Genomic DNA, 7600 nt, shown 5'->3' on the forward strand with positions numbered 1-7600 from the left:
GTCTCTCTCTCCCAGTCCCCTGTCTCTCTCTCCCAGTCCCCTGGTCTCTCTCTCCCAGTCCCTGGTCTCTCTCTTCCAGTCCCCTGGTCTCTCTCTCCCAGTCCCCTGGTCTCTCTCTCCCAGTCCCTGGTCTCTCTCTCCCAGTTCCCCTGGTCTCTCTCTCCCAGTCCCCTGGTCCTCTCTCTCCCAGTCCCCTGGTCTCTCTCTCCCAGTCCCCTGGTCCCTCTCCCAGTCCCCTGGTTCCCTCTCCCAGTCCCCTGGTCCCTCTCCCAGTCCCCTGGTCCCTCTCCCAGTCCCCTGGTCCCTCTCCCAGTCCCCTGGTCCCTCTCCCAGTCCCCTGGTCCCTCTCCCCAGTCCTCCTGGTCCCTCCCCCAGTCTCCTGGTCCCTCCCCCAGTCTCCTGGGTCCCTCCCCCAGTCTCCTGGTCCCTCCCCAGTCTCCTGGTCCTCCCCCAGTCCCCTGGTCTCTCCCCCAGTCCCCTGGTCTCTCCCCTCCACCCAGAACAGTGAGGCAGCAGAGGAGAACAGTCACACCGAGTTCCTGTGTTTCTATATTTAGAAACGTAGCCAAGTACAACCACACATCCCCATGCTGTAACTATGATGATACACACTCCCTGTCCTCCTACCTTGATGGTCTGGTATGATCCACTGTAGAGGTGGTTCTGAGAGGCCACCAGAGCACGAACCCAGTGGTTCAGTCCTGTTAACTCCTTCTTCAGCTTCAACTCTGTCCCCACTATGTCCCACACCTGGAGGGAGACAAGAGGGGAGGAGGAGGGGAGAGGGGGGAGGGAGGGAGACAAGAAGGGGAGGAGGAGAGAGGGAGGGAGGGAGGCAAGAGGGGAGGAGGAGGGGAGAGGGGGGAGGGAGGGAGACAAGAGGGGAGGAGGAGGGGAGAGGGAGGAGGGAGAAGGGAGGGAGGGAGACAAGAAGGGGAGGAGGAGGGGAGAGGGGGGAGGGAGGGAGACAAGAAGGGGAGGAGGAGGGGAGAGGGGGGGAGGGAGGGAGACAAGAAGGGGAGGAGGAGGGGAGAGGGGGGAAGGAGGGAGACAAGAAGGGGAGGAGGAGGGGGAGAGGGGGGAAGGAGGGAGACAAGAGGGGAGGAGGAGGGGAGAGGGGGGAGGGAGGGAGACAAGAGGGGAGGAGGAGGGGAGAGGGGGGAGGGAGGGAGACAAGAAGGGGAGGAGGAGAAAGGGAGGAGGGAGACAAGAGGGGAGGAGGAGGGGAGAGGGAGGGAGGGAGACAAGAGGAGAGGAGGAGGGGAGAGGGGGGAGGGAGGGAGACAAGAAGGGGAGGAGAAGGGAGGGAGACAAGAAGGGGAGGAGAAGAGGAGAGGGAGGAGGGAGGGAGGGAGACAAGAAGGGGAGGAGGAGGGGAGAGGGAGACAAGAAGGGGAGGAGAAGGGAGGGAGACAAGAAGGGGAGGAGGAGAGGAGAGGGAGACAAGAAGGGGAGGAGGAGGGGAGAGGGGGGAGGGAGGGAGACAAGAAGGGGAGGAGGAGAGGAGAGGGAGGAGGGAGGGAGACAAGAAGGGGAGGAGGAGAGAGGGAGGGAGGGAGACAGAAGGGGAGGAGGAGAGGAGAGGGAGGAGGGAGGGAGGGAGACAAGAAGGGGAGGAGGAGGGGAGAGGGGGGAGGGAGGGAGACAAGAAGGGGAGGAGGAGAGGAGAGGGAGGAGGGAGGGAGACAAGAAGGGGAGGAGGAGAGAGGGAGGGAGGGAGACAAGAGGGGAGGAGGAGGGGAGAGGGAGGGAGACAAGAGGAGAGAAGAGAGGAGAGGGAGGGAGGGAGAGAGGGAGGAGACAAGAGGGGAGGAGGAGGGAGGGAGACAAGAGGAGAGGAGGAGGGGAGAGGGGGGAGGAAGGGAGGGGGACAAGAAGGGGAGGAGGAGAGAAGAGAGAGAGGGAGGGAGGGAGAGAGGGAGGGAGGGAGACAAGAGGGGAGGAGGAGGGGAGAGGGAGGGAGGGAGACATGAGGAGAGGAGGAGGGGAGAGGGGGGAGGAAGGGAGGGGACAAGAGGGGAGGAGGAGGGGAGGGAGGGAGCGAAAAGGAGAAAGATTAGTTAACAGACACAGATCGGTGAGAACCACACATTTACAACAGGGCCAGTTATTATCACACACACACAGAGTTAGAAAGTCATCAGGCGTTAACAGATGAGGTTCATTGAAACACTTCAGGAAAGACAGAGTTGTGGAAGAGGGAAAATCCCTTTCAATAGTGAGATCATTCCTCCCTCAGTCTGTCCCAGGTCCCTGACAAGGAGCTCTAACACTCACTCACTCACTCACTCACTCACTCACTCACTCACTCAGTGATTCTGTCTGTCCTCTCGTCTCAGTAGAAAAGCCACATCAGAAGATGTTAGTGTGTGGTGGTGGTAGTGTGATGGTGGTAGTGTGATGGTTTGGGTCCAGCATGGTGGTGGTGGTAGTGTGATGGTTTGGGGTCCAGCATGGTGGTGGTAGTGTGATGGTTTGGGGTCCAGCATGGTGGTGGTAGTGTGATGGTTTGGGGTCCAGCATGGTGGTGGTAGTGTGATGGTTTGGGGTCCAGCATGGCGGTGGTAGTGTGATGGTTTGGGGTCCAGCATGGCGGTGGTAGTGTGACGGTTTGGGGTCCAGCATGGTGGTGGTGGTAGTGTGGCGGTGGTAGTGTGACGGTTTGGGGTCCAGCATGGTGGTGGTGGTAGTGTGATGGTGGTAGTGTGATGGTTTGGGGTCCAGCATGGTGGTGGTGGTAGTGTGATGGTTTGGGGTCCAGCATGGTGGTGGTAGTGTGATGGTTTTGGGGTCCAGCATGGTGGTGGTAGTGTGATGGTTTTGGGGTCCAGCATGGTGGTGGTAGTGTGATGGTTTGGGGTCCAGCATGGTGGTGGTAGTGTGATGGTTTGGGGTCCAGCATGGTGGTGCTGGTGTGATGGTTTGGGGTCAGCATGGTGGTGCTGGTGTGATGGTTTGGGGTCAGCATGGTGGTGCTGGTGTGATGGTTTGGGGTCAGCATGGTGGTGCTGGTGTGATGGTTTGGGGTCAGCATGGTGGTGGTGGTAGTGTGATGGTTTGGGTCAGCATGGTGATGCTGGTGTGGTTTGGGGTCAGCATGGTGGTGGTGGTAGTGTGACGGGTTTGGGGTCAGCATGGTGGTGGTAGTGTGATGGTTTGGGGTCAGCATGGTGGCGGTGGTAGTGTGACGGTTTGGAGTTAGCATGGTGGTGGTGGTAGTGTGACGGTTTGGGGTCAGCATGGCGGTGGTAGTGTGACGGTTTGGGGTTAGCATGGTGGTGGTGGTAGTGTGACGGTTTGGGGTCAGCATGGTGGTGGTGGTGTGATGGTTTGGGGTCAGAATGGTGGTGGTGTGATGGTTTGGGGTCAGCATGGTGGTGGTGGTAGTGTGACGGTTTGGGGTCAGCATGGTGGTGGTGGTGTGATGGTTTGGGGTCACGACACACGATAGTGTGACACGACAGACGACGTAGCAGGACCTGAAATTAACAGTTAAATTTCACAATTCCTCCACAGGGAAGTGTTGGATTGGTCAACAGCTACAGGAAGTGTTTGGATGGTCAACAGCTACAGGAAGTGTTTGGATTGGTCAACAGCTACAGGAAGTGGTTGGATTGGTCAACAACTACAGGAAGTGGAAAGTGAAGGAAGCAGCTTCTCGGCCTCTATTTTTTTTAAACGGTCTCCTGCTCTACCTTGATGGCCTTGAGGGATCCGCTGAACAGCATGCTGTGGGAGGACACCAGCGTACACACCGGGTTTGTCATGGGCACGGATTGTGTTCACCTTCTGCAGGGTCTGGACGTCCCACACCTACATCACACACAGAGAGAGACAGGGGAGAGAGAGACAGGAGACAGAGGAGAGAGAGAGAGGGGAGAGAGAGAGAGAGAGAGGGAGAGAACGCACAAGAGGCATGTTGGACAAAAAGCAGACACAGGGCTGATGATCTAGGTAAAGTACATCATGGTTCTACAGTCAGTCTAGGTGTTGCTGCCGTGCCGTGTCGTCATGTGTTGCTGCCGTGCCGTGGTCGTCATGTGTTGCTGCCGTGCCGTGTCGTCATGTGTTGCTGCCGTGCCGTCATGTGTTGCTGCCGTGCCGTGTCGTCATGTGTTGCTGCCGTTGCCGTCAATGTGTTGCTGCCGTGTCGTCATGCGTTGCTACCGTGCTGCTGTGTCGTCATGTGTGCTGCCGTGTCGTCATGCGTTGCTACCGTGCTGCCGTGTCGTCATGTGTTGCTGCCGTGCCGTGTCGTCATGTGTGGCTACCGTGCCATGTCGTCGTCATGTGTTGCTACCGTGCCGTGTCGTCGTCATGTGTTGCTACCGTGCTGTGTCGTCGTCATGTGTTGCTACCGTGCTGTGTCGTCGTGTGTTGCTACCGTGCCGTGTCGTCGTCATGTGTTGCTACCGTGCTGTGCCGTCGTGTGTTGCTACCGTGCAGTGCCGTCGTCATGTGTTGCTACCGTGCTGTGTCGTCGTCATGTGTTGCTACCGTGCTGTGTCGTCGTCGTGTGTTGCTACCGTGCTGTGTCGTCGTCGTGTGTTGCTACCGTGCTGTGTCGTCGTCGTGTGTTGCTACCGTGCTGTGTCGTCGTCGTGTGTTGCTACCGTGCTGTGTCGTCGTGTGTTGCTACCGTGCTGTGTCGTCGTGTGTTGCTACCGTGCTGTGTCGTCGTGTGTTGCTACCGTGCTGTGTCGTCGTGTGTTGCTACCGTGTCCCCGCAGGAGGCCGTCATTGTAAATGAGAATTTGTTCTTAACTTGACTTCAGTTCAAATAAAGGTTAAATAAATAAATAAAAATTAAAAGGTGAGTTATAATAGTTACACACTGGACAGTTTATTAGGTACACCGTCCCATTCACTACAATGGATCGCTACCACAGACAGTGAGTCACGTACATCAAGGCATTCAGTTACTGGTCCATCGGACAGTTTATTAGCTACACCGTCCCATTCACCACAATGGATGGCTCCTCCAGACAGTGAGTCAGGTGGTCGTAGCTTGTTATATAAAACAGGCAGACAGGCATCGAGGCATTCAGTTACTGTTCCATCGGACGTTGGAACGGGGAAAAATAAACGAGCGACCTTGAGCATGGTACGATTCTCAGAAACGTCTGGACTTCCTGGAACTTTCACACACGTCTGAGTGTCTGAGGGTTTACAGAGAACGACAAACACCCAGTCAGCAGTCCTGTGGGTGGAGACTGCTCGTTGAGGAGAGAACGACAAACACCCAGTCAGCAGTCCTGTGGGTGGAGACTGCTCGTTGAGGAGAGAACGACAAACACCCAGTCAGCAGTCCTGTGGGTGGAGACTGCTCGTTGAGGAGAGAACGACAAACACCCAGTCAGCTGTCCCTGTGGGTGGAGTCTGCTCGTTGAGGAGAGAACGACAAACACCCAGTCCTGTGGGTGGAGACTGCTCGTTGAGGAGAGAACGACTAACACCCAGTCCTGTGGGTGGAGACTGCTCATTGAGGAGAGAACGACCAACACCCAGTCAGCTGTCCTGTGGGTGGAGACTGCTCGTTGAGGAGGGAGAGAACGACTAACACCCAGTCAGCTGTCCTGTGGGTGGAGACTGCTCGTTGAGGAGAGAACGACAAACACCCAGTCCTGTGGGTGGAGACTGCTCGTTGAAGAGAGAACGACTAACACCCAGTCCTGTGGGTGGAGACTGCTCATTGAGGAGAGAACGACTAACACCCAGTCAGCTGTCCTGTGGGTGGAGACTGCTCGTTGAGGAGAGAACGACTAACACCCAGTCAGCTGTCCTGTGGGTGGAGACTGCTCGTTGAGGAGAGAACGACTAACACCCAGTCCTGTGGGTGGAGACTGCTCGTTGAGGAGAGAACGACTAACACCCAGTCCTGTGGGTGGAGACTGCTCATTGAGGAGAGAACGACTAACACCCAGTCAGCTGTCCTGTGGGTGGAGACTGCTCGTTGAGGAGAGAACGACTAACACCCAGTCAGCTGTCCTGTGGGTGGAGACTGCTCGTTGAGGAGAGAACGACTAACACCCAGTCCTGTGGGTGGAGGACTGCTCGTTGAGGAGAGAACGACTAACACCCAGTCCTGTGGGTGGAGACTGCTCATTGAGGAGAGAACGACTAACACCCAGTCAGCTGTCCTGTGGGTGGAGACTGCTCGTTGAGGAGAGAACGACTAACACCCAGTCAGCTGTCCTGTGGGTGGAGACTGCTCATTGAGGAGAGAGGTCCAAGGAGGCAGAGACAGAATTTGGCGTTGGGGAGTCCATGGCCCCGATGCTGCCTGGTGTCACCGGTACAGGCTGATGGCAGTGGTGTGGGGAATGTTTATACCCCGAAGAATTCAGGCTGTTCTGGAGGCAAAGGGGGGTCCGACTTGGTACCAAATGGGTGTACCTAATAAACTGTCAGACTGTAGGTGTGTTTGTGTGGTTTATAAGAGACAACAGTCAGACTGTAGGTGTGTTGTTAAACATGATCATTTATAAGAGACAAGTCAGAACAGACTCACTATGATGGTGCAGTCAGCTGAGCCACTATACAGTCTGTTCCTACAGGGAGGGAGAGGAGAGCGAGAGGGGGAAGAAGGAGAGCGAGAGCGAGGGGAAGGAGAGCGAGAGCAAGGAGAGCGAGAGCGAGGAGAAGAAGAGCGAGAGAGAGGAGAAGAAGAGCGAGAGGAGAAGAAGAGGAGGAGAGAGAGCGAGAGGAGGAGAAGAAGGAGAGAGAGAGGGGGGAAGAAGGAGAGAGAGAGGGCGGAAGAAGGAGAGAGAGAGGGGGAAGAAGGAAGAGAGAGAGCGGGGAGAAGGAGAGAGAGAGGGGGAAGAAGGAGAGAGAGAGGGGGGAAGAAGGAGAGAGAGAGGGGGGAAGAAGGAGAGAGAGAGGGGGAAGAAGGAGAGAGAGAGGGGGGAGAAGGAGAGAGAGAGGGGGGAAGAAGGAGAGAGAGAGGGGGAAGAAGGAGGAGAGAGGGGGGAAGAAGGAGAGAGAGAGGGGGAAGAAGGAGAGAGAGAGGGGGAAGAAGGAGAGAGAGAGGGGGGAAGAAGGAGAGAGAGAGGGGAAGAGGAGAGAGAGAGGGGGGAAGAAGGAGAGAGAGAGGGGGGAAGAAGGAGAGAGAGAGGGGGAGAAGGAGAGGAGAGAGGGGGAAGAAGGAGAGAGAGAGGGGAAGAAGGAGAGAGAGAGGGGGGAAGAAGGAGAGAGAGAGGGGGGAAGAAGGAAGAGAGAGGGGGGAAGAAGAGAGAGAGAGGGGGGAAGAAGGAGAGAGAGAGGGGGGAGAGAAGGAGAGAGAGAGGGGGGAAGAAGGAGAGAGAGAGGGAGGAAGAAGGAGAGAGAGGGGGGAAGAAGGAGAGAGAGAGGGAGGAAGAAGGAGAGAGAGGGAGGAAGAAGGAGAGAGAGAGGGAAGAAGGAAGAGAGAGGGGGAAGAAGGAGAGAGAGGGAGGAAGAAGGAGAGAGGGGAAGAAGGAGAGAGAGAGAGGGGAAAGAGAGGGGAAGAAGGAGAGAGAGAGGGAGAAGGAGAGAGAGAGGGAGAAGGAGAGAGAAGGGGAGGAAGGAGAGAGAGAGGGGGGAGGGGAAAGAGAGGGGGAAGGAGAGAGAGAGGGGGGAGGGG

The 7600-nt window shown here is 56.8% G+C and overlaps 1 pseudogene; it reads right to left on the reverse strand.

Moving 5' to 3' along the window:
- The window catches only part of LOC109886678 (E3 ubiquitin-protein ligase TRAF7-like), a 41672-nt pseudogene that overhangs the window by 10741 nt on the left and 23331 nt on the right, over positions 1 to 7600 (reverse strand).

Source organism: Oncorhynchus kisutch, unplaced genomic scaffold (assembly GCF_002021735.2).
Source record: "Oncorhynchus kisutch isolate 150728-3 unplaced genomic scaffold, Okis_V2 scaffold3689, whole genome shotgun sequence".
Classification (NCBI taxonomy): domain Eukaryota; kingdom Metazoa; phylum Chordata; class Actinopteri; order Salmoniformes; family Salmonidae; genus Oncorhynchus; species Oncorhynchus kisutch.